At 43.7% G+C, this 27,554-nt stretch overlaps 1 protein-coding gene across 1 annotated transcript in view; it reads right to left on the bottom strand.

Annotated features, from left to right (window-relative positions):
- The window catches only part of TMF1 (TATA element modulatory factor 1), a 1,367,094-nt gene that overhangs the window by 462,311 nt on the left and 877,229 nt on the right, over window positions 1-27,554 (bottom strand). The window lies entirely within an intron of this gene.

Below are 27,554 nucleotides of genomic sequence, written 5' to 3'. Positions count from 1 at the left end.
GCTCAAGGAAGAATATTCTTCAGAACTGTGGATCCAAAGGAGGTTCTGTCCCTGGAGGTCAAATTGACTTTATAATGAGTGATAAGGGTATGAGGTGTTGACCATGTTGCTGCAGCACAGATCATATCAATTGGCAGTTTTGCACCAAAGGCAGAAGAGGTAGAAACAGCCCTAGTAGAATGAGCTCTTATTTTGCCTGGAAGTTGTCTGTTTACAGAATGGTAAGTGAACATGATGCAATCTGACAACCATCTGGATATAATAGATTTTGCTACTGGAGCACCTTTTTTACAGTCTGAAAATGATACAAATAGTTGGTCAGTCTTTCTAAGTTCCTTTGTTCTGTGCAAGTAGAAACGTAATTGTCTGTGTACATCTAGTAAGTGTAACACATATTCTGCCTTATTGCCATAATTGGGGAAGAAAACTGGTAAGTCTATAGATTGGTTTAGGCTTATTCAGAGCATACCTTTGGTAGAAAGGACGGGTTCTTATGAAGAGAGACTCTGGTCTTATGGAACACCATATAGGGGGGGTTTGATAGACAATGCTTGTAGTTCTGAAACACGTCTGGCCGAAGTGATCGTTACTAAGACAGCTGTTTTCCATGAAAAAATTTTAGATCACATGATGAAGTGAGCTCAAAGGGGGAAAGGATTATGCGAGATAAGACAAAATTTAGATTCCCTGGAGATAGAGGTGGTTTTAACAGATTTGCACCTCTCAAGAAAGCTCTACAAAGTCTGTGGGACATGACATTTGGACCTCCGTCTGCAACATGGAAATTGCAAATTGCAGCTAGTTGCACTGGAATAGTAGCTGCAGCTGCCCCTTCCTGAAATAGCTTTGCTAAAATTCCAAAATGGAAGATAAGGGTGCAGAAAAAGGGTCAAGATTATTTGCTGAAGCCTAAGAAGAAAATCTTTTCCATTTACTGAGGTATAATCTCGTAGAAGCTTTGTGAGAAGTAATCAAGATATGTTTTACTGATGGGGAAAGGTCTGGAAGCCTGTCTATGGTTAGAATCAGAGCAGCTATGCTGTCAACTTGACAGTTTGCAGAGATGGATGGAGAGTACCTGACGGGTGTGTCAGAAGATCTGAAACTGGATCCAAAATCCAGGGCTCCTCCTGAAGATGAGGCTACAAAAAGGCGAACCAGATTTGAAGAGGCCAGTAAGGGGTAAGAAGTATTAAGGTGCTTCCCAGCGCATTGGCTTTCTGAAGAACTTTTGGTATCAAGGGCAGGAGAGGAAAAGCGTATAGGAGACCCGAGGGCCAATCGTGTACATGTGCATCCCTTGGGGACTCCCCTGAGGGGGGATTAGGGCAAAGTAGCTGCTGCATTTGGCATTCATGGACATGGCAAAAAGCTCGCAGCAAGGCTGGCCCCATTTTTGGAAAATCATTTCCAGTATATCTTGTTTCAGGGACCACTCGTGGGCCATTAGAATTGCCCTGCTGAGTTTGTCTGCTATCACGTTGGATTTCCATGGGATGTGTGATGCTATCAGAAAACGTTGGGAAGAGGTTGCCCACTGCCATGCTCTCACTGCCTCTCAACAAAGTGGGTAAGATATGGTTCCCTCTTGTTTGTTTATATACCATGCAACTGACATGTTGTCTGTCTGGATAGCAATCGTTCCTATCGGGAGAGAGTCCTGGAATGCTTGCAATGCAAGAAGCACCTCTCTCATCTCTAGGACACTGATGTGCAAAGTGGAGCTTGTGATCCTGCCAAGTGCCTTGGACTGTATTTTCCCTGATAATGCCCCACCCACCTTATCTGGGAAGCATCTGTGGCCACTATTGCTAATGGTTATAGAAGAACAAAGGGTCTACTTAAGGTCACTTGATTGGAGTGTATCCACCACTGGAAGTCTCTCTTGCAAGACTCTGTTAATATGATCTGATGTGACATTGGTAGCTCCTGCATGGACCACTGAATGAACAGTAGCCATTGTAAGATTCTCATGTGCAACCATGGTGCCCAGTATCTTTACAACTGTCCTTGCTGGAACCTTCCTTTTCAGAAGGAGAGAGACCTGAAGCCACAAGGTTTGAACTCTTTCCGGGGGCAACTTTACCATCATTGTTATAGTATTTAGATCTGTGCCTATAAAAACGATATGTTGAGATGGCAATAAGGCAGAATTTCCATAATTTATTGTGATCCCTGAATGGAAGCAAAGTGTCAGGGTGGTGTTTCATGCTACTGATAGTAGATGCTTGGTGGTGGCAGTTAGGAGTCTGACGTCGAGATACGGTAACACTCGAAATCCTAGACACCTCACGTGAGCCATAACTACTGCCATACATCTGGTGAACACTCTGGGGGCTGTAGTGAAACCAAAGGGCAGAGCTCGAAATTGGTAATGACTGGCTCCCAGCCAAAAGTGTACATGACTCCTGGATGACCTGTCCATTTCTATGTGGTAGTACACATCCTGGAGGTCTACTGAGCACATCCAATTGTCTTTTCCCAAAAAGGGAAACATCGACTGCAGTTTCACCATTCAGAACTTTGTCTTTGTGACAGATTTGTTCAACCTGCTGAGATCCAGTATGGGTCTCCAGTTCCCCCTGTTTTCTTTGGAACTAAAAAGAACCTTGAGTAAGTTCCGGATCCTATCTGGGTATACAGTAGCCTCTGGATATGACGCTTTGCACCCATTTATGCTTTGCACCCATTTGTCTTTTGTTATTCTTACCCAGGAATTTGGGTACAAGGAAAAACGACCCCCAACTGCCTGCAGAGATGAACAGATGGGCCTCCTTTCAGGAGTACTGAAGGGCTTACCAGAGAAGGATTCTCTGTCACCCTGGTTTTGCAGACCCCCTCTGCCACGTATCAGTGTCTTTCGCTGTTGCTTCCCCCTCTGCTCCTGGGGGAAGGCTCACCATGTGTGTCTGGGAAAACTGTCTGAGGTTTTCGGAACCAAATCTTTCCCGCCTTTTGACCTTTGGGATCAGCGCTAGACAGTATGGAAAAACGGACTCCAAATGCAGAGAGAGTTTTCCCTTCCTGTTCACACCTGGTTAGTGTGTCTTTGACTTTGGGCCGGAACAAGGATGAGCCATCAAAAGGGGCATTAACACAAGAAGACATAAAACGTTCCGCAAAGTTACACAAGCACATCCAGGAATATCTCCTAAGGAAAATTCCTGAACCCGCTGCATAGGAAATGAGTCTCATGGATGAGTTTACTAATGAATTTAAGGTGGAAAGCTGGAAGGACACTGTCTGACACCCCCACAGTTACTGAACCATGTAGAGTATCTCCTAGCTCCTTCAGGAGATCTCTCTGCAGCCTGGTAAAATGTGTGATATAATTCAGGAACCTGAGGGTAAAGGTTGCTGAAGAAAATATACGCTTTCTATATCTGCCCATTATGCGTGACTCCTTATTCTGGGGATAGACAGAAGAGGATGTCTCTGACAATTCCTTCTTGGTGGCCGCCGCCACCACCATTGCATCTACTGGGACACATTCTGTTAGGAAAGATTTATCTTTGGAGGCTGTTATAAACTTATTTCGCCCTCAGGGAACAGGCTCTGTGGAATCTGGAGACTCTCACACCTTTTGACAAACCAAATGCATAAGTTCATCGAAAGGCGGAGACATCCAAGTGGCGGAAGGGTGAGACGCAAAAGCCTTCAGGTATACAGACTCCTCATCAGAAGGGTTGATGGGCTTCCCGCTGCCTCTCTGCTAAAGAATCTCCAAGATGTCTGCAAAGGAGACATCCTCAGAGGGTGACCGTGGGGACCCTTCTGAATCATTGAGGTCTGTGTCAGATGTGACTGACTCGTCCAGGGAGTCCAGATGCTTCCCTCTTGCATAGTCTCTTCCGAGGGACCTCTTCAGAAGGGCATTCTGGAGAGGTTTCAGAACAGATAAGGTTCACCCAATGGAGCATCCTGAGGCTTAAGGTCTCACGTGTGGAATCAACTGTGCGGAGGCAGACACTGGTGCCTTTGGGGGAGGAATGACTGCATCTGAGAGAGGGGCTGCCCGTTGTGTCTCATACATATATATATATATATATATATGAAAAAAGGATCAAACGTAGCCAGAGTCAGTTGAGGAAATGCCCAATCTGTTTAGTGGTAAACGAGATCTGGGGATTTCCACAGAGCATCATGGGATATGGAGTAAGCCACAAGCTAGTTGGGGACCTCGAGTTTTTGAAAGCGGTTGAGATGGAACCGAGGATTGGTTCCGAACCCATCAGTAAAGAATGAAGGCTAGATAGGACAACATCATATCTACAAATAGCACTTCCTAATCATATTAACTATCTCATTAGACCAAAACTCTTTAAAAATACCATACAAAATATAAAGACTGAATGAATTACTAAGGTAATAATTGAACTCTGGGAAAATATCAACATACCAAAATGAATCAAATGATGTTCAGAGCACAGTAACACCAGTGTATTTACTGTTCCTCTTATCAGTACATACACTTCATTTGCCTGCATTCCTTATGGATACAGCATAACTATGTTAAATTCCTCGGATGAAAGAATAGCAAAAGTAAACATCAGTAATCTTAGAACAGAAGGAATATGTACGCAAGTATAGCATAAGACACAGCTACTGTAAATGCAGCCATACGACAATAAAAAGTAGTAATACAAGTCTTTACTAAATAGATCAATGTAAGGGACTTCTGAAGTTGGTCCCAGTATGGACTCATCCATGTACATATGAAGAACCCTTCCACCATCTCACTAGGAAATCTTCCTGAAAAAAAAAACTTCAATAAAAAGATTTGCTACATCATACATTTTCTAGACTGCTCAACGAGTCTAGAGGCCAACAGGTGTACAGTCTATGGAATGTATAACCCACCTGAAAGTAAGCCTGCGCAGTGGCTCCCTATCACAAGTATGAGACCTAAAACTGCAAGTCCAAACAATGTGCAGTTTAAAAAAAATGCATTCAAAACTCTGTTACATTATTACAGCATTTTTGCAAAGGGGCTTTACCCAATTAATATTTGCTGTGCCCCCACACCCCTGCTACTTATGTATCTAATTCTAAGGCCACTTACCTCAGAGTATGGGGAATATTTCAAGATACCACAGTCATGGATTTGGTATATATTCTGCTCACATTAGCACCTGTAGTTCTGCTACTCTGAGAATCACAACTGAAGTCCTCAGAATTTCAAAAGGCACTCATGTACAGTACTGTAAGGGCTACATACAGTGCAATGAAAAAGTATTTGCCCCCTTCCTGATTTCTTATTTTTTTGCATGTTTGTCACACTTAAATGTTTCAGATTATCAAACAAATTTAAATATTAGACAAATATTAGACAAAGATAACCCAAGTAAACACAAAATGCAGTTTTCAAGTGATGATTTTATTTATTAAGGAAAAAAAACATTCCAAACCTACATGGCCCTATGTGAAAAAGTAATTGTCCCCCTTGTTAAATCATGAAGTAACTGTGGTTAATCACATTTTTGGGAAAGCTGAGTTCAATTTCACTAGCCACACCCATGCCTGATTACTGCCAGACCTGTTGAATCAAGCGATCACTTAAATATAACCTATCAGACAAAGTGAAGTAGGCCAAAAGATCTCAAAAAGGAAGACATTGTGCAGCGATCTAAAGAAATTCCGGAACAGATGAGAAACAAAGTAATTGACATATTTCAGTCTGGAAAATGTTACAAAGCCATTTCTAAAGCTTTGGGACTCTAGCTAACTATGGTGACAGCCATTATTCACAAATGGAGAAAACATGGAACAGTGGTGAACCTTCCCAGCAGTAGCTGGCCTACAAAAATTACCCCAACAGCGCAGAGTCGACTCATCCAAGAGGTCACAAAAGAACCCAGAACAACATCTAAAGAACTGCAGGCCTCACCTGCCTCAGTTAAGGTCAATGTGTTCATGACTCAACCATAAGAAAGAGACTGGGCAAAAACGTCATGCATGGCTAAGTTCCAAGGCGAAAACCACTGCTGACCAAAAAGACCATAAAGGCTCGTCTCACTTTTGCCTAAAAAAATCTTGATGATCCCCAAGACTTTTGGGAAAATATTCTGTAGACTGACGAAACAAAAGTTGAACTTTTTGGGAGGTGTGCATCTGGCGTAAAAGTAACACAGCATTTCAGAAAAAGAACATCATGCCAACAGTCAAACATGGTGGTTGTAGTGTGATGATCTGGTGCTGCTTTTGGACCTGGACGACTTGCTGTGATTGATGGAACCATGAATTCTGCTCTCTACCAAAAAACCTGAAGGAGAATGTCCGGCCATCAGTTCGTGACCTCAAGCTGAAGCGCACTTGGGTTCTGCATCTGGACAATGATCCAAAACACACCAGCAAGTCCACCTCTGAATGGCTTAGAAAAAAAACAAAATGAAGGTTTTGTAGTGGCCTAGTCAAAGTCCGGACATGAATCCAATTGAGATGCTGTGGCATGACCTTAAAAAGGCAGTTCATGCTTGGAAACCCTCCAATATGGCTGAATTAAAACAATTCTGCAAAGAAGAGTGGACCAAAATTCCTCAACAGCGATGTGAAAGACTCATTGCCAGTTATCACAAACGCTTGATTGCAGTTGTTGCTGCTAAGGGTGGCACAACCAGTTATTAGGTTTAGGGGGGCAATTACTTTTTCACATAGGGCCATGTAGATTTGGATATTTTTTTTCTTAATAAATAAAATCATCACTTAAAAACTGCATTTTGTGTTTACTTGGGTTATCTTTGTCTAATATTTACATTTGTTTAATGATATGAAACATTTAAGTGTGACAAACATGCAAGAAATCAGAAAGGGGGCAAATACTTTTTCACTGCACTGTACATAAGGGCATGACATACATACAAAAGCAATCCCTGGAAAGTTATAACTGTAGCTAAGAAATTAGCACCTGCCTGCCATACGAAGGCTGAAAACCATGCTTGAGTCTCATCCTGGGCTACTTTTATCAGTGTTTTATCTCTATAATGCAATTCATCTTTGAGTGACTGGAAGCCCATTCAATGAATGGGTAACTGGGGTTGAGGTAACCATCATCTATGGAAATGAATCAAGCAAGTGGCGAGGTGGGGCTGGTGGCTGACAGTGATGAGGTTAGCAGGAGCTACACTATAAAAAATAAGCAAGTAAATGTTTAAAGTAATTACATCCAGCTTAACAATGTATGGGGATGGTATACTGCCTACAGCCCTGGCAACCCAAATTCAACTACTGGGGGTGTGCGAGAGCAGTTAACTGTGAAGCAGACTACTCCACTATCCAACCTATCCAATCTCCTCCCTATACTACACTCTCCTAACCTACATTACTCCATCCACCACCTCCTACCCCTCCTATCTTATCTACTATCTTTGCACCTCTCACTTACTCCACTACTCTATCCTCTACACCCCCAAATACTTCTATTCTACACTTCATCTACCCTGCTCCCATATTACTTCCTCCCACCTTACATAATTCCTTTTTACTTACTCCTATTATCCTCTATCTCTAACTCTACTCAATGCTCTACCTATCCTACCAACAGCTACCTATAACACTATCACTGCCATTCACCTTATTAGTCCTACAAACATCATACTCACACACATAAGAACGCACAGCCCTATAAAATGTCTCTCACCTCCAAAACCATTCTATTTCTGCTCTCTCTATACCTCTCTCTCCTTCTACAACTAACATCTCGTCACATAACCCACATACCTTACAAACGTACTTCTACAACAAAGTACAGTTTTGTACACTTACCATAAATGTAGATGTTCGAGTGTATTCACTGTTGCAGTCATTACATTTGGGTTATCTGCTTGCAGGTTGCCCTCAGTCGGCCTGATTAACAAAGTCTTGGGTTCTGCGTCGGTTGCTGCCCCTTCTTCCATGATGTCAGGTCGTCAGGGGTATAAAACATGCAGCCGATGCCATTACATCAGTTTTTCTTGCCCCAGATGTCAGGTGCCCCCCTAATGGGAAGCAATTAAACATAAAAGCACAAAGATATACCTCCAACAAAAAAGCAAATACACCAAAAAGGCTTTTAAGCATAGTAAAGGAAAGTAGAGGTATAGCCAAAAGAAGTTAGGGGGCTGGAGGGAGGGTAACCAGGACTGCAACAGTGAATACACTCGAACATCTAGATTTATGGTAAGTGTACACAACTGTACTATGTTCTTCGTGTTTCACTGTTGCAGTCATTACATTTGGGTAGATTCCCAAAGCTATGGTTGGGAGGAGGAATTCAGATAGCATTAGGCCCAGCTATAAGGCCCTGCAAGACTGCAGTAGCAAAGCTAGCTCTGGACTTAGAGAAAATTGGCAAATGATAATGCTTGGTGAAAGTGTGTACAGAACTCCAGGTAGCAGCTTCTAGGATGTCCCTGGTAGGGACGCCTCTGAGAAAGGCTGTAGAGGTAGATGCAGCCCTGGTGGAGTGAGTTCTGATCCCCTGGGGATAGGTTTTCCATGCTACTTATAGCAGAAATGAATGCAATGGTTTATCCATTTAGAAATGGTTTGCTTTGAAATAGCCTTTCCCTCTGCCCATGCAGCAAATGCCACCAGCAGCTGTTCAGATTTCCTTTGAGGTTTAGTCCTGTCCAAGTAGAATCTAAGTTGTCTGTGCACATCTAAGGAATGCAGTATACATTCCCTTTTATTCTGTGGATTGGGAAAGAAGGTTGGCAAATGAATGGCCTGATTAAGAGCCACACTGGATACCACCTTGGGCATGAAGGATGGATTGGTTCTGAGGGACACCCTGTATGCATGAAAGATGATGAAAGTCTCCACTGCCATAAGGGCCTGTAATTCAGATACCCTTCTAGCTGAAGTGATTGCTAAAAGGAAAGCTGTTTTCCAAGAAAGAAATTTTAAGTCTGCAGTAGCAGCTGGCTCGAAAGGAGGTAGAGTGAGTTTCTCCAAGACAAAGTGAAGGTCTCAGGCTGGGGTTGGAGCTCTCCTGGGTGGTCTCAAATTTTTGGCCCCTCTGAGGAACTGCTTGAGCAGTGGATGAGAGAAGAGGGGAGGTTCTGTGTTATAATGAGCTGAAATGGCTGAGGCGTGGATTTTAATGGGGAAAAAAGACAGGCCCTTGTGAAGCATCTCAGTTAAGTATTGTAAAATCTGAGGTGAATTGGGCGCTGCTGTGCTCATCCCTTGAGACTGGTTCCAGGCACAGAATCGTTTCCATTTTTGAGCATAAGATTTTCTAGTACTAGGCCTCCTTGCCTCTGAAATGATATCCATCACAGGTTTGCTGAGGGATGGTAAAGGAGAGATTAAGTAATTAGCCAGGCTGCAAGGTTCAGTGTTGGAAGCTGAAGGTGCAGAATCTGGTTCTCCTGCTGAGACAGCAGAGAAGGAGTCTGAGGCAGGTGCCATGGAGATAACTGTGACTCACTGCACAGGAGGGGGTTACCAGTGTTGGCAAGGCCAGTCTGGAGCAATCAAAATCATCCTTGGTTTGTCCTGTTTGATTTTTAGTAGTACTTTGGAGAGCAGAGAGAGGGGAAGGCACAGACTGATAGGTTTTTCCGCTGAAGGACAGAGCATCCACTTTCCAGGCATGTTTGTGGGGAGTCCTTGTGCTAAATTTGTCCAACTGGTAGTTCTGGGGAGAGGTAAACAGGTCTATATCTGGGCTCCCCCATTTGTTTGGCAACATAGTGAAAATCCTTGGTTCCAGTTTACACTCGTGTGGGTTTCTGCTTAGTCCATCTGCCAGGGTACTTAATTGTCCTGGCAGGAATTGAGCTTGTAGGTGCACTTGGTAGCTCAAGGCTGTGTTCCACAATGCCATGGCTAGTCTGCAGAGGGGGTAAGAATGTGTACCCCCTGCTTGTTTATGTACTACATAACAGTGGTGTTGTCCGTCTTTACCATTAGTTGTCCTGGAAGAATGTGGTACTTGAAGGCTGTCTGAGCATTCTGTACAGCTAACATTTCTTTTTGATTGATATGCAGGTGCATTTGACTTGGGTTCCATTTGCTCTGAATGCACTTCCCTGCCAATTGAGCCCCCCATGCATAGTCTGATGCATCTGTTGTTAGGGTATGGGCGGCAGGGGGTGGTGTGAAAGGTAGTCCCTTGTTTTGGTGGCAGGCCTCTGCCCACCAAAGGAACTCTAGGCGTAGGCAAGTTATGATAGGAATAATTGTTTCTAGATCTTTAGAATGTTGACACCATAGGCTTTTTAGATACCACTGTAGTTTCCCCATATGCAGTCTTGCATATGGAATTAGAAAATGCAGGAGGCCATGAATCCCAAGGCTTGCAGTATTTGTCTTACAAATAGCAGGGTTTTTGTGGCCACCTGTTTGAAGTAGGTTGTCAAATGAATTTGCTTTTCTGGCATGAGGTAAGCTATCTGGGAAGTTGTATTCAAGCTTGCTCCCAGGAATATAATTTGTTGACAGGGTACCAGATGTGATTTCTTTTCATTTATGGTGTACCCTAGACAAGTTAGAAACCTTTTTACAAAGGCCAGATGATTCAAAAGTATGTCCTGGCTTTCTGCCTGAATTAGACAATCGTCCAGGTATGGGTATATTTGAATATTTCTTTGCCTGCAAAATGCAATAACTGGAGCTAGGCACTTTGTGAATACCCTGGGCGCAGTAGATAAGCCAAAGGGCAGTGCAGAGAACCGATAGTGCGTGTATCTGCAAGATTCCCTGATAGGGATGTGCAGGTATGCTTCTTTTAAATCTAGTGTTGCCAACCAGGCATCTTTGCCTAGCATAGGAAGTAATTGGTGAAGAGTCAGCATCTTGAATTTTGGAATCTCCAAAAAGGTGTTTAGAGTACACAGGTCCAGGATAGGATGCCATGAGTTGTCCTTTCTGGGTACCAGGAAAAGTCTTGAGTAGAAACCTTGTCCCTTTTCCTCTTCTGGTACCAGTTGAATAGCCCCCAAGCTTAAGAGAGAAAGTACTTGTTTTGGGGCCTCTGCCCACTGATTTGGGGGTATGTCTGGCCACCCGCTTGGTGTTGGCAACGTGTGGAAGTGAAATCTGTATCCCTGGGACACTACATTTAAAAAACATTTGTCCTGGGTAATGAGTTCCCAATTCTTTGCATGAAGAGCGATCTTTCCCCCCAAAGGGGCAGTCAGTTGATAAGTGCTTGGAAATTTTAAAAGGACGTCATTGAGACAGTTTACCATAGGGGGGTATCTTATTACTCCCAGACGTGGAAGTGGAGGCCCCGCACTGCTTAGTTCTGTGAGTCCCCTGGGACTGAAACTGTTTTTTTTGCTGTGTCTGGGTTTGGCTTGAGAAGACATTAAAGGGCTGGAAAGGACCAATTCTTAGAGGGCCAGTGCCTACTAAAACTAGGAGGCTGAACTTGTAAAAAATCTTTAACAGTTTGCATACATTTTGGTTTATCTTCCATCTTTTTAAGAACTTCCTCAGCCTTGTTGCCAAAAAGGTGGTCCTGATTTAAAGGAGCATCTAACAATTTAGCTTTAACATGATCAAGCAAAGATTGCTCCTTAAGCCAAGCATGCCTTCTGAGCACAGACCCAGTAACAGCAGCCCTGCAAGAGGCCTCTAATGACTCAAAACCACATTGCAAAGTATGTTTTCCAACTTGTTCAGCAGAATGCATTAAATCCTGTAATTCTTTATTTTCCACACAGTCAGGAATCAACATCATTTTCTGTTTAAGCAGTCCAGTAACATGCCTCTGATATTTTAACATATGAAGCTGGCAGTTTAAAGCCCTAATGGTCAAGGTTGCAGAAGTGTAAACCTTCTTACCCCATCTATCCAGCACCATGGAGTCTATCAGAAGGGGTAGGATTTTTAGAAGTAGAAGCCTTAATGCCCTTGGGCCCCTGTGAAATAGTCTCTGGATCTGCAATAGGATTGTTGAAAAGGAACTTGTGGGACTCAGGGACCCTGTAGTATCTGTCAGGTTTTCTGGGAGCAGGAGGCAGGGAATCAGGGGTCAAACTAGATTCAGAGAAAGCATCATCAACAATGTCTAGTACAGATGGAATAGCTAAAGGCCTATGCGCTGAGGTAGGAGAAGGAAATCCCTAAGCCTCTGTTTTGAATCAGAAAAATCCTGGCTTTCCCAGTGGAAATGCTCCCTTAGAGTATGTAAGGTTTCCCCAAAAGAAAAACCCTCAGCTGGGGAAGCAAAGGGAATAGAGTCCTCTGCATCAGAATCCTCATAAGTAGGTAAGGGCAAATCCAGATCATCAGAAGAGTCAGAAAAAACAGAATCCGGATCAGAAGATTCATAATCAACCTCAGTCCTAGGCCTCTTAGAAGGCGGGGGGGTTTGACTACCCCTGATTAGAGTTATTAGATCTTCAGCCATTCTTATCATTTGTTTTTTAGGCATAGAGGCCTGAGCATGTGGCCTGGGCGTCAGATTTTTAGACATGGATCAAGATTTAGGCCTAAGTAATGAAGGAGGCGTCGATTTAATATGCAAGTCCGTAGGCCTGAATACACCCTCAGAAGCCGGTGCCTGCACAGCAGCTTTAGACCCATCCAAGGTAGAGACATCCGCGGGTTCCATAGTTGAAGCATCTCGCGGCATACTGGACTCCAAATGGGTCTCAGTAGAGGCCTGCAAATCAGAAGTAGCGGGTGTCAGGGGCTGTGAAAGCGCCTCACTGCGTACCGGCGAACTGGCGACTAGCTTAGGAGAAATGTCGTCAACAGTTTTGGACCTTGGCGGCCTGTCTCTGTCTTTATTTTGCATTTTTTCGGAATCCCGGTAGTCGGATGGCTAACCGACGACATTTCTGGATAATTAAACCGAGAACCGAAATATTTAGAGGCGAAAATATACCGACGACGGATAGTGCACTGATTAAATAAAGCACAAAACCCACAGCAAGGTACGTCGTGGTCAGGGCCTAGGCAAGGAATACAGTACGAATGAAAATCTTTATGAGATATTTGCTTTCCACAAGTAATGCAATTATTAACTTTTACTGACATCGGTAAGGAGCAAGAAAAAGTTTCCTCAACGGGGTACTTAGCTTTAGTTGAAAACTTCAGTTCTGAAACTCAAAAACGAAAATTTCAAGAGTCGGACGACCGGCACTTGTGAAATGCTTCTGCTTCAGGCACCACACGGCAAGAAATACAGATGTAATGGCGTCGGCTGCATGTTTTATACCCCTGACGACCTGACGTCAAGAAGGGACAGCAACCGACGCAGGACTCAGGACTTTGTTAATCAGGCCGACTGAGGGCAACCTGCAAGCAGATAACCCAAATGTAATGATTGCAACAGTGAAACATGAAGAACATCCATACTTATACAGTCTCTCCTCAGCGGGCCCTACCTTGTATGCCATACACTTAATCTTACCAATCAAACTAAAAATCCTCTCCCATCAAAAGCACCACAATAAAACTCAATTCGAAACAATCTCCTCAATATTAAAAAGAAACTGCAACCTGTAAATCTCCCCAGCCACAGCAACCTATGTCAATGCGGTGATATGCATTCAAACCCTGGTCCACCTCCAGCCTGTTACAAGCCCCCAAGCTCCTTAAAATCCCTGAACTTCACCACCATCAATTTCCAAAACATTATAAATAAAATACCATACCTACATGCCTGGTTAGACAAAAACAAATCAGACTTCACTGCCATTATTGAGAAATAGTTAAAACCTTGTATCAAAGATGCCTAATTCCTACCTCCTAATTACAACTGCCTCAGAAGAGACAAACCACATAAAAAAGGGGGAGGTAGGAGGTATCGCCTTGATATACGCAAACACCTTCAATGCAGATCAATACACAAAACCTGTCCCACAATTCTCAACGGCAGAGATACTAGTATCCTTTCTAAAAATTAATACAGTAAAAACCTTTGTACCATAACCATATACACCCCCCAGGCAACAACTTTCCTATATTTGAAGAGATTCTTGCTTGGTCAACTAATAACATTACAAATGAAACCATCACCCTAGGGGGCCGTTAACATTAACTAGCTTGATATTTCCAATCAGGACCCTTCCACCAGCATAAACCTATATAACTATAAGCAACTAATAATTAATATAACCAGGTCCAACAATAAAACAGGCAGTGGCTCAATTCTGGATTGGATACTCAACTCCAATCCTAACAAAATCGCTTCCTCTGGCACACTACTTAACAGTATTAGTGACTACTTACCAGCCTTTATAACTCGAAAGACCACCTCAATCCTAAGCACATACCAAGTTAAGCAAACAAGAAGTTATGTACTCACCATAACGTTCGATGTATGTAGTCCATCTCGCCTCACATTCTTATCCATGGGTTCGGAGCCGAATATCGGCTCCGACTCAACCAAACTTTTCTTGCTCGAAGTCTTCTATTGGCTGGGCTAAGCAGGTGTCCCATGGTGCACTGCTCCATATACTCAGATCTAGTTTGCTGCAATACTCATTTGTACCCCATGCATACACAACATCCAGATAAAGAATAAGCTAAAGTAAGGGGAACTCTGTAAATACAAAAACTAACCTCCAGATCCTCCAGGAAGGGGGAAAGGTGGGAGGGTAAGTAAGAATGTGAGGCAAGATGGACTATGTAGTCCTATCTCACCTACATTCTTACCCGTGGGACAGCATCCCTAGCACCTACATCCTCGGTGGCTCATAGGAAAATACTCCTGAAAACTGTGGAGCCAAAGGACGACCTGCCCCTAGAAACCACGTCCAATTTATAATGAGAAACAAATGTGTGAGGAGAAGCCCAAGTAGATGCAGCACATACATCATCCATTGACAATCTGGCTTGATAGGCTGTAGATGTAGAAACAGCCCGAGTAGAGTGAGCCTTGACCGGAAATGGCAGATCTTTTCCTCCTGCGTGGTAGGCAAAAGAGATGCAACTAGATATCCATATGGACAGGGTGATCTTGGAGACGGGGGACCCCACTTTGTTTTCCGAAAAGGAGACAAACAGTTGATCAGACTTCCGGATATCTTTTGTTCGGTGCAGATAGAAACGTAATTGCCTGTGTACATCCAACTGATGAAATTTAAATTCTGCCTTGTTTGAAAAGTGAGGAAAGAACACAGGCAACTCAATGGATTGATTAAGATTAGACACAGAAACCACTTTAGGAAGGAACGAAGGGTTTGGTCTAAGAGAAACCCTGTCCTTATGGAAGATTAAGTATGGAGGTTTGATGGAGAGGGCTTGAATTTCAGAAACTCGCCTTGCTGAAGTGATTGCTGTTAAGAAGGCTGTTTTCTAGGTCAAGAATTTCAATTCACAGGTAGCGGCAGGCTCGAAAGGTGGTGAAGTAAGGGCTTGTAGAACAAAATTGAGATCCCAGGGCATGATCGGTTCGGAGACCGGGGGACGGAGTAACAGAGTACCCTTCAGGAAAGCTTTGCAGAGTCTATGAGCCATGAGACTAGGCTCATTAGCAACATGAAAATTAGAGATCGCTGCCAATTGAACTTTGATGGTAGCTGATGCGGAACCCTGATGGAAAAGCATAGACAAAAACTCCAAGACTGAAGCAATTGGAGCTGTGTAAGGATCAATTCCTTGGGTATGCGCCCAAATAGAAAACCTCTTCCATTTGCTAGAATAAATCTTCCTAGTAGATGGCTTATGAGAAGAAGAAAATATGTGAACCACTTCTGGTGAGAATTTATGGAGTCTAACTAACGATGGAAGTGGAGCAGCCAGGCTGTCAACAGAAGGGTCATCAGGGAGGGGTGGAACTGTCCCGACATGTGTGTCAGTAAGTCTGGTTGAGGGTCCAAAATCCAAGGAGTGTCCACAATGTATGGTTGAAGAAAGGGGAACCAGACTTGAAGAGGCCAGTGTGGAGCAATCAGAATCATTCTGCTTCCCAAGGATTGCACTTTCTGAATCACCTTTGACAGCAAGGGAAATGGAGGGAAAGCATAAAGCAGACCGGAGGGCCAATCGTGAACCAGAGTGTCCCAGGCTGACTCCCCCTGTGGGGGGATCAGTGTGAAGTAGCTGCTGCATTTTGCATTGAGGGGGCCGGCAAAAAGGTCGCAGCAAGGCTGACCCCATCTGCTGAAGATTCGCTCTGCAATTAGGCAATTCAGGGACCACTCATAAGGTATCAGAATAGCTCTGCTTAGCCTGTCCGCAATCACATTGGACTTCCCCGGAATGTGCATTGCCACCAGAAACCGTTGGGAAGTTACTACCCAGTGACACACTAGCATGGCCTCTCTGCACAGGGGGTAAGACCTGGTTCCCCCTTGCTTGTTTAGATACCACACTACTGACATGTTGTCCAAGTGTACTGCAATCGTCCCTAGAGGTAGAATGCTCTGAAGTGCCTGCAACGCAAGTAGCACTGCTCTCATCTCTAGGACGTTGATATGCAGATGTATCTTGTGCTCTTGCCATGTGCCTTGGACTGTCCTGCCAAAATAATGCCCCCCCCCCAATCTGGGAGGCATCCGTGGTCACCGTGGCAACCGGGATGGGTGGAACGAAGGGCCTTCCCCCATCCAAATTGTTGGTGCAAAGCCACCAACTGAGGTCCTGTTTGCACCTGTCTGTGAGCAAAATGGGGTGAGAAAGTGGAAATTTTTGGAGAGACCACTGAACAAAGAGGAGCCATTGGAGAAGTCTCATGTGCAGTCTCGCTAGAGGGACCAACATAATTGTTGCTGCCATGGTCCCCAGGAGTTGGAGAACCTATCTTGCCTTCACTTTCCTCAGGAGCATCAGGATGTGTATCTGTTGTTGTAAGACTCTGATCCTCTCCTGTGGTAAGAATGCTCGCATTTGAATGGTGTCTAATTCTGCGCCTGTAAAGGTGACAAGCTGTGAGGGCAACAAAACAGATTTTTCCCAATTTAGTGTTATACCCAACTGTTGACATAGAATGATGGTAGCGTCCCTGGTTTGGACTAGTTGATGCCTGGTGGGAGCGGTAAGGAGCCAGTCGTCCAGATACGGAAACACTCGGAATCCCTGACGTCTCAAGTGAGCAGTCACCACCGCCATACACTTGGTGAACACCCTGGGGGCTGTGGTGAGACCAAAGGGCAGGGCTCAAAACTGGAAATGACTGGCTCCCAGCTGGAAGCGTAGATGACTCCTGGATGCCCTGTCCATTTTCACATGGTAGTAAGCATCCTTGAGGTCGATGGAGCACATCCATACCTCCTCTCCCAACAATGGAAGAATCGATTGTAGTGTGACCATAAGGAACTTGGACTTCTGTATGTAGTTGTTCAGTTGGCTGAGATCTAATATGGGTCTCAGGTCCCCTGTTCTTTTCGGCACCAAAAAGAATCTTGAGTAAGTCGTCCCCAATCCGATTTGGTCTGAGGGGACATGCAGGATGGCTCCTTTTCCTAGCAGCTTTGAAACCTCTGAGGCTGCTTGATCCCTTTGACTGGGTGGAACGTCTGGAACTTTTCTGATTGAAGGGGGGTCTGATGTAAAGGGAATGAGATAACCTCCGGAAATTATCCGTAATACCCATCGGTTCTGGGTGATGCTTTCCCAGGCTTCCGGATATAACGAAATTTGACCCCCGACTGGCTCCGGATAAGCACAGCCAGGCACTCCCTCAGGAACGAGAGTAGGGAGAGCTGCAAAAGGAATCTCGGTCTCCCAAATTGTGGGGACCCCCTCTGCCTCTAGGGTGGCGTCTCCCTGAATAACCTCCCCCCCTCTGTCTCTGGAGGGGGATTCACCTTGTGCGGCAGGAAAAAAACCTCTGTGATTTCTTGAACCCCCCCCCCGCTGGGCCTTGGGGTAAGTCCTAGAAGGAAGGGAAAAATGGACCCCTACGGCAGAGAGGGTCTTTCCCTCCTGTTCGCACCTGGTGAGGGTGTCTTTCACTTTGGTTCCAAACAAAGAAGAACCATCAAAGGGGGCGTCAGTGAAGGAAGACTTGAAGGCCTCCGTGAAGTGACACAGGCGCAGCCAGGCTTGCCTTCTAAGGGCAACTCCTGAGCTTGCTGCCCTACTCACTCCCTCAGCTGCATACGAAATGAGCCGCATGGATGAGTTGACAATGGAATTGAGGGTAGACACCTGGGCGTTAACCGTCTGGGCCACCGCCTCAGGGACGTTACCTGCAAGAGTATCTTCTAACTCCTTGAGGAGATCTCTCTGGATCCGAGTGAAATGAGACAGATAGTTCAGCGACAGTAAGGTAAAGGTTGCTGATGAGAGGGTACGCTTCCCGTAATGGTCCATGGTCCTAGACTCCTTGTTAGGAGGATGGACGGAGGAAGAAGACTCTGCTACTTCCTTCTGAGTGGCCGCCGCCACCACCATGGCATCTACAGGGACTCCTTTGGACAGAAACTCCTTGCCCTGGGGGGCAGAAAGAAACTTGTTGGGACACCTCGGTACGGACTCCACAGAATCAGGGTTTTCTCACACCCTTCGACAGATCAGATCAAGGAGCTCGTCGAAGGGTGGGGACACCAAGGAGGCGGAGGGCTGAGCATTAAAGGCCTTAAGGAACACCGACTCCTCCTCGGAAGGGGCTTTGGACGGCCAGTCACCTCTTTGTTTCAGTATCTCCAGGATGTCGGAGAAGGAAACATCATCAGAGGATGACTTGGGGGACCCCTCCGATTCCTCGAGGTCAGTATCAGAGGTGAGGGACTCATCATGGGAGTCTATGTGCTTCCTCTTGCATGTTTTCTTTCTAGGGGGCTGCTCAGGCACGAACTCTGAAGGGCCCTCAGAAAGTTGGGGACCACTCGTGGGGGTATCCCTAGGCCTTGGTGCTCTGCTGTCCATGGATAGGTGGTGATCAGAGGCTCTCACTGGAGTGGTGGGGGACAGAGTGACTGACCTGCCTGATGTAGCTGATGATATGGCCAGCACAGTCCGCATGGACTCAAAGGCAGGCCCCCCGAGTCCGAGGACCGACCAGCCTCCGAGACCATGATGGGAGTCGGAGTTCCCCGAGCCGAGGCACCGAGAGGGAGACTCGGAACCGAAATATGTCCCGAGATGTCCCCCTCGGGCCCGACCGAATAATCCCGAGTCCCGAACCCCGAGGACGGAGCTGACGGGGTTGGAGCCAATGTCGATACCAATGGAGCTGAAGGGGCCATCGGAACCGGCCTAGGAACATTACACAGCGTGGAACACACCGGCTCCAAAGACAGAGATGCGCTCGGAGGAGGAATGATCGAAGAAGGGGTCGGGATGGGCGCTGGAGCCGAAAACAATTTTGCCAAAACTGGTGACTGGAGTCGTCTCTGGACCACCCTATCAACATCCACATCCGAAAGGGTCCAGGAGGATTTGGAGGACAGGGAGGGAGATCGAGATCTCCTCTCAGGAGAAACTGGTCTGAGACTGGGCGATCGGCTCTTAAGAAGTTCCAATATAATTGGAGCCGACGCCGGTTCCATCAACACCGACACCTCCTGTGGCCCCGAGGACAGTGGAGCCGAGGAGGTCACTGCAATTTTAGTGACTTTCTCCGGAGGCTCTGATGAAGCTGACGGAGCCGGAGATCTCTTTTTTGACTTGGATGATTTAGATTTAGCACTGGGAGAAGAATCCACGGCCTCTTCCAAAGAGGGTTTCAAGAGTCCCTTTAAGATCAGCTTATTCTTTCTCTCTTGGAGCACTCTAGGACTGAACGCATGGCAAAAACTGCAGGACTCCTGCAGATGAATGGCTCCCAGGCAATAGACACAAATAAAATGCCCATCGGTGATGGACATTTTGTACCCACATTTAGAGAGCACTTTTTGAAACCCGAAGGTTTGTGCTCCTTGGAATCTTTGGACATCTTTCACAACAAACACCAACAATGCAACCTAAGAAAAAGTCTGACAAGAAACTCACAGACGCTCAACACCACCAAAAAAAAAAAAGGCGGGAACCAGTTATAAATAGTGACCGTACACACACACTAGAGACACACACTGAGAGAACCAATGTCAAAAACCTCTAATTAAAACGGTTAATGACCACAAGGCAAGGGAACAGACCAAACCTCTAACTTCAACGGTTTACTGAACACATCGGACAAAAGGACTAGGTCCTCTAATTGAAACGGGCCTAGCCCGAGGGAACAGTTAGTGGGATACCACAAAACAAGCACACTACCAAAACCTTAAACAACACTAAATACAATAGCTATGAAAATAGCTTTTTGTTTATGAACAAAAATTTTTCTCAAGACAAGAAAAAGGTACTTAGCCACAGCCAAGAGCGAGACCACGTCCGAGCTACATGAGCGGCAAACGAGATCTGGGGATATGGCGCAGTGCACCATGGGATACCTGCTTAACCAAGCCAATAGAAGACTTCAAGCTAGAAAAGTTTAGCAGAGTCGGAGCTGATATTCGGCTCCGAACCCACAGGTAAGAATGTAGGCGAGATAGGACTACATAACATCCAGAGATTTATCTCACTTTTCCCCAAACACCTTTAATGAAATCTTACAAAGGGTCAACTGGACCCCACTCAAATATCTCCCGCTCCTTGAGGCTGTTGAATTCTTCAATTCAACATTTCTTAGAATTTTAAATACTTTAGCCCCACCTCACCTAAAAAGAGTAGAAACAGGCAACCTGGCTTACCAAACAGACAAAGCAAATTATGCCTGCTAGGGGTAAAGCTTGGAAAACCTGGCAAAAAAAAAAAAACAACCTCATTGAATATAAACAATAACGAAATCAGGCAAAATGACTAGTGATTAAAAATAAAAAAAGAACACTTCCTAAGACTTCAAGACCAACACAAACTAAACCAAAAGAAATTTTGGAGCACAATTAATTTCCTTCTCCATCCAGGTAAAAATAACAATCCTTACCCTAATCCAAATAAAACTCCCACTGAGATAGCCTCATTCATCAATTCATATTTTATCAACACCATAGCTAAACTCACCACTACCTTCCCACCTACAGACCCCTGCCCACCGGAACCTCCCACTTCACACTCCTCTACTACTCCTCTATTCTCATTGTCACCTATACCAACTTCCACTATAAAAAAAATTACTTCATAAACTCAAACCTTGTACTAACATACCAGACAATTTACCTGCTGAATTTCTACAACTATCTGCAAACTCCATTCTCTACCCTATCAGCATACTCCTCAATAGATCTATTCAGAAGGCCAGTATACCAAACATATGGAAGAAAGGTTCTTCCACTCCATAAAGGTGGCAACAACTCTGATATCTCTAATTTCCGACATATTGCTATCCTCTCTCCCATCTCTACAATATTAGAAAAATGTATTCACACTTAACTTTTTAACTATCTTGTCCAAAACCAGATACTTTCCCCCTACACAGCACGGCTTCAGGCCAGGTCATAGTACCTGCACTGCTCTCATATCCTTTATGGACACAGTAAACAGGGCTTGGGATGCCGGTTAAATAGTCTCCTCACTGTTCCTAGATCTCTAAGGCCTTTGACAGACTTTCACATCCGCTTCTGCTCACAAAACTCACTAACTTAGGTCTCACACCCCATACCTTACCTTAAACTGTTCTCAGACAATCTCCCCAGTAGGCAACAATCCACCAAATGGTAACACTCCTCCTCACCTTTTCTCAACACAACCACAGGTGTACCTTAAGGATCTATACTAGGCCCCTCCTTTTCAGTATATGCATTAACAACTTCCACACCACCCTTACCCATGGCACAGTTATCCAATATGCAGATGATTCTACAATCATCTGCACTGCCAAATCTATATTTACCCAAAATGCTTTCTCTTCAACCGAAACTTGGACGTCAAACAGCCATCTCACTCTAAATCCCAATAAAACCAAACTTCTAATATTCCCCCCAAAAAACTATCGCTCTGAACAAGAATGATTTTTCTCTCCAATCCCATAATAATACTCTCACTGAAGTTGTTCCAAGTACCAAACTGCTAGGAGTTAATATTGATGAAAATCTAACATTCGACCTCCAAATCCATAGCAACATCAAAAAAACACATAAAAAATTAGGTACCCTCTATAGACACAAATACTACCTTAATATTACTGCTAAAAAATGCCCTAGCATCATCCTTCCTGCTACCATCTCTAATCCACTAAACGGTGCCCTAATCCTCACCAATAGCCAGTGCTCCCTGAAAACCAAACTGGACTCATGTTACAACAAGATTGCCAAATTTGTAAAGAATTAAAAAAAACTCAGCACACCACTGCTTATCTCTACAACAGCTAAACTGGCTCGAACTCCTACACTACCTCACTTACTCACAATTAACCACTGCACATAAACTCGTATACAAGCCTTCAACTTGCCCCTCCCTCTCCTCCTTATTGACTATATACCACCCTAACAGGCCATTAAGGTCTAAAAACACAATGATGTTGAAAGTTAAAAAACCTAATCTTGCAGCTGGTCAAATGCTGTACTCTTTTACTGTCTCAAAACTATGGAATGCCCTCCCACCTTCTATCAGAACAATCAGTAATCCTGCTCTCTTTAAAAAGTCTCTCAGATCACACCTCTCTTCTCTCTGACAATGTACTTGTGCCAAAATAGTACCCCCTAACACCTGATCCACTATTATATCCCTCTACAATATAACTACTTAGGAGCTCTCTCTGACTTGCTGAATTCAACTGCTTATACCTACAAAACTCCAATAAGTAACAATCAAAACTGCTACCTTACCTGACTAACACCATCCTCAATGATCAAACTGTACACAATGTTGATGAGTAATGTTTGTAAATAACTTGTACAATTGTGTTTAATATTTATTTCCATGCATTGAGACTGTATATACAGTGTATATTGTGCTTTTTCTTGTACGTAGTATTAATGTTATGTAGAGCTTTTCTCCCTGGGGCTCTACTGAAAATGGGCTCACCTAGGACCAGTAGACTTTCCTGGTTAACAAATGCAATAAATAAATAATTAATTAAATAAATGGCAGATCACTGGTTTACCCATTCCAGGAAGAGGAGGGCTGGTTTTAAGCCAACTGCAGAGTTACTAGAGGGTGAGACCAGGAACGTCACATGCAAAGGGTTTTGGGGGTTGCAGCCTGCCCAGGAGAGCACACTGAACTAGTTGTGGGGCATAGCAGTGTTTAAGTATGCTGGAGTGTGGCACTGAAATAGCAAGCACTGTACTTCAACTTCCAGGCAGCAAGGGGCTTCAATTAAGTACATATAAGAAAAAATCTGAGTAAGAATATATAAATATATATATATTTTTTTTTTAAATAAAGGATTACTGTAAAAATGCAGTAAAAGACTACCAACAATGGTAGTTAAGAATATTCTTTCAAACTGGGTAAGAAACAAATAGAAAAAGGGATAGACAAGAAAAAGGTACCAACACTGGTATGTATGAAAATACCTTACTGAGGCAGACACTAATGAAACAAACCCAAAAATAAGAGGGAGGAACTATAATATAGTAATTAAGTAAGAAGAAAGGTTTTCTCTAAGAACACACTTACTATACCTCAAAAGGTCTTGGAAAATGCTCAGAGAGAGGATTCACAGGTGTGCAAGATGGTGGCAAATGAGATCTGAGGTACTGGGAATGGACTAGGGCATTATGGGTAAAGGGAGGAGCTCAACAGTTTTAAAGTCTGTAGAATGTGGCCGAGTCAGATCCATAACCTATACGTTGGGGAAGAACAAAAAAATACGTTACATCATATTTTAAAACTCAGGTTAGAATCTGACAGTAACAGTAAAATTAAAACTTTACAAACTGTAGCAGTAGGCAGATTTAAAACATTGCCTAATACTAACGGAAAGTTGGTGTCGCAAACAGATCTCGAGAACTCTGACAAATTATTTCAATACAATGCTTATTAGTTAATGACATACTGTTAAAACTAATTTTCTGCTTCTACGTTTCTGGGCTACAACTACACAAGGATGTCTGAGGCCACCTAACTGACTTGACCTCAGTACCAAACCCTGTTACATTTAGGAAGTACAAATGTCTGTTTTTTTCATTTAAATTAGCATGTGCTGGTGGCAGTTTTAAACACTCTACTACACTTCTTGTGCTGTGGTAGATTTGTGCATTTAGAACTGGCTTAGCAAGTTATTTCCTGGTGAGACAAGGGGGTGCTACTATTGTTCAAGGCAAAATGTGCTACTGGTTGCAAGGGCGGTGGGTTTTTTTTGATTGCCCTGCATGCTCCAGTTTGTTGTTTTAAACTCAATGTATCCATAGACATTTTCGCTGTACTCTGCTGGGCTGTCACTACATGAAGATGTCTTAGGAAATCTAATCAGACTTGACCTTAGAACCAAACCACACCACATCAGTGAAGTGCTGTGTATTCTGCAGTGGTGTTTTATACTGTTGAGAACTATTTCTGACAGTTCCGAGTGTTTGCATCACCTGGTTCTGAAAAAAAAACAAACTGTGAAGTGGTGTCACCTCTGACACTTACTTATTAGGTGCTGTACCAACAACAACATTATCCAAATGGGCATGCCCACACACTCCTGCAGACAAAACAGCATAGCTGAGGACAGCTGTAAAAGCACAAGTGCAGCTGTAGGTACCTAAGAACACTTACAGAGACCCATATCATTAAGGGTTGAGCTCCTTGTTGCTCTACACAATTGTTTATAGTCTCTCTCACTTCTTTTCCACCTATGGAATTCTGAGATTTGAGATCTGTAAATTTGTATTAAAATTGTGGTTGTAGAATCACACACAATTTATAATTGATGTCTTTGGGATACACTGATGTCCCTCTAACCACCAGGTAGAGTAAGCAGAAAGTCATGGTTAGTTGTTTATTAGGGGCCAGGCTACACCACATTATGTACGCACACAAGTCATTGGACCACAAGTACCAGTATTACTCCATCACAGTCCAAGTAGACAAATGACCTGAGACATATCTCCCTAGACTATATAAACAGAAACATTATGGGGCTCTCAGAATATGTGTCCCAGGCTGGCAGGAGCCTAGCACTGAGCAGCATTTTACCTTCTCCAAGGATGATGCCATAATACAAACAGAAGATGACTGGCTTTAAAATTGTCTTATTTTCTGTTGTCATTGCAAGGGGGTGCAATATTTGTCAGCATGGAAGGAGATGGTCAACAGACCACGGTGCTTTGCCAAGTATGGTCTGCACCTTCCCCTCTAGGCTTTTGAATAGTAGCTAAAACACTGTCCTCCCCATAGTACCTTTTTTATGGAATGTTAAACTAAAAGTACTTTCGACATAGCAAATCAAAACCAAGAAAATCTAGAGGCATTATTGCTCAGTGCTAGGAGTCTAAACAAGAAACTCCACTCCCTACAAGCTCTCCTCACCCTACAGAATGCTTATGTCTGTGCGGTCAATGAGTTATGCTTTAAATCCTCAGAAAGGTTATAATGCCTTCCACACATTTAGACCATCTCCTACACAGACAGGGAATAAAGGTGGAGGTGTCTCAATCTGCATCAAAAATAAATACACCTCAAAGCTGGTCAAAAAGAACAATGCAGCTGAGCTTCTCCATATAAAAATCACCACAAAATCTCATACTCCATCCTTGCAAGGTCCCCCTCTGTGACCCAGGAAACCCATAAAATGGATTTAAACTTATTGGAAACACTCATCATCCAACCCAATACCATACTCTTGGGTGAATTTAATTACCACAGTATTAACTGGGAATAATATACAACACCAAACGTGTAGGCACAAAGACTCCTCAGTTTTGTAAACACAAACTTTCTGGAACAGACTGTCAATATGACGGCCAGGGATCCAAACATACTGGATCTGTTCCACACTTATATGGGAGAGTGCTTCACACTCCCTAGTGTGATGTCTTACCTGGTAAGGTCAGACCACAAAACTCCAGCTAACTCTGGAATGTCCAGGAACTACTTTAAGCTAACTTCCTACTATCGAGTGACAACATTTCAAGACTCCATAAACCCTGAGAACACTGCTCACAGAACCTCTATACAATCATGTTAATAGCTGTACAAAAACAGCTGTACCCACCAGGAAGTACAGAAATAACTCAAAAAACAAGCCACCCTGATGGAATCACAACATCAATAGGCTGTATAACAGAAGGAAGAAAATCATGGCAAAAATTAGGAGGTGTAACACCCAACAAGATAAAAGCACTCTCATCAAACTAAACAAAAATTCAGAGAACAAATAGTCTTCCAAAGCCAAATTTGAGGTAAAGTGGCCTCCTAGGCCAAAAACAAGACATTCCTTAGCTATGTCTACAACATCAAAGACAATACACAATTGTGTGCAGAGCTCACTGTTAATGAAGCCAACAACACTGAGACAGAAGATATAGCAAACTTATTGGCCAACAAGTTCAACTGTAACCTTACCTCTCTCTCCCCTCAACCTCCCTTCAGGAACTACCATCAAATATAAAAAAAAGTTATGCATTCACCATAACGTTACATTCTGTGTCATACATTTTCATTTTTCCTCAACTGATGGGTCTCAGATCTGACTAGGATATGACTCTGCTTCTTCCAGATCCTCCGATCCAAACTCTCGAGCTCCTCCCTTTACCCATTATGACCCGGCAAGCTAACATACCTCAGATCGAGTTTGCTGCCTATAGAAGACAATGAATAATACCTTAAGAGAATTCAAAAATGTACAGACTAAGAAAAAGAACTGGAGCTCTAACAAGGAAAAACAGTTCCAAAACTGATACCCTTAGGCCTCTCCAAGAGCAAAGGGAAGGGGGTTAGGAGGGTGAGAAGTTGAGAAAGAATGAAAATGAACAACAAAGGTATAACATGATGGGAGTACATAACTTTCTTATCTGATGATGTCATTTTCATTCATTCTTCAACTGATGGGACAGTCCCCAGCAAGGTGAACCTTGGGTGGTTTTCACAGAGGAAAATTTCAGAGTACTGCAGAGCCAAAGGCAGCTCTCTTCCTAGAAACCAAATCCAGTTTGCAATGAGTAGTAAATGTATGGGCACTGGACCTAGAGGCAGCTGCATAAATGTCACTTATGGAAGCTCTTGACCAAAAAGCTGAGGATACAGCCATAGACCTTGTGTAATCAACTCTGGGAGGCCTAGGCAAAGACAACCCTTTTTAACTATAGACAAAAGAGATGCAATCAGTTTATCATTTGGCAGTGTAACTTTAGAAACTGACTTACCCAATCTGTTGGGTGAGGAGGATACAAACAAATGATCAGTCTTCTGGAAATCTGGTACAAGGGAGATAAAATTGAAGTTGTCTACATATATCCATAAGACAGAGCATGTACTGTACTGTCCCTTATTTGAAAAATATAGAAAGAAAACTGAGAGGACAATGACCTGGCTGATAGACTCAGAAGCTACCTTAGGCAAAAAAGAAGGGTTGGTCAGTAAGGAAACGCTGCCTTTATGAAAAACCAGGTAAGGGGGTTTGGAGGATAGAGCCTGGACTTTGGATACTCATCTGGCCGATGTAATAGTGAATAGAAAAATGTTTTTCCAAGACAAAAACTTAAGGTCTGACCAGGCAGAAGGTTCAAAGGGACTTTGAATCAGAACCTGAAGCAAGACAGTTAAATCCCAAGGAGAAGGAGTTTCAATTAGTCGAGGTCTAAGTAAAAATGTTAGTT

This window comes from Protopterus annectens, chromosome 7.part0 (genome assembly GCF_019279795.1).
Source record: "Protopterus annectens isolate FY-2018-M chromosome 7.part0, PAN1.0, whole genome shotgun sequence".
Classification (NCBI taxonomy): domain Eukaryota; kingdom Metazoa; phylum Chordata; order Ceratodontiformes; family Protopteridae; genus Protopterus; species Protopterus annectens.
Note: the sequence above shows the minus strand (reverse complement) of the source record. Positions and strands in the feature narration are given on the sequence as shown.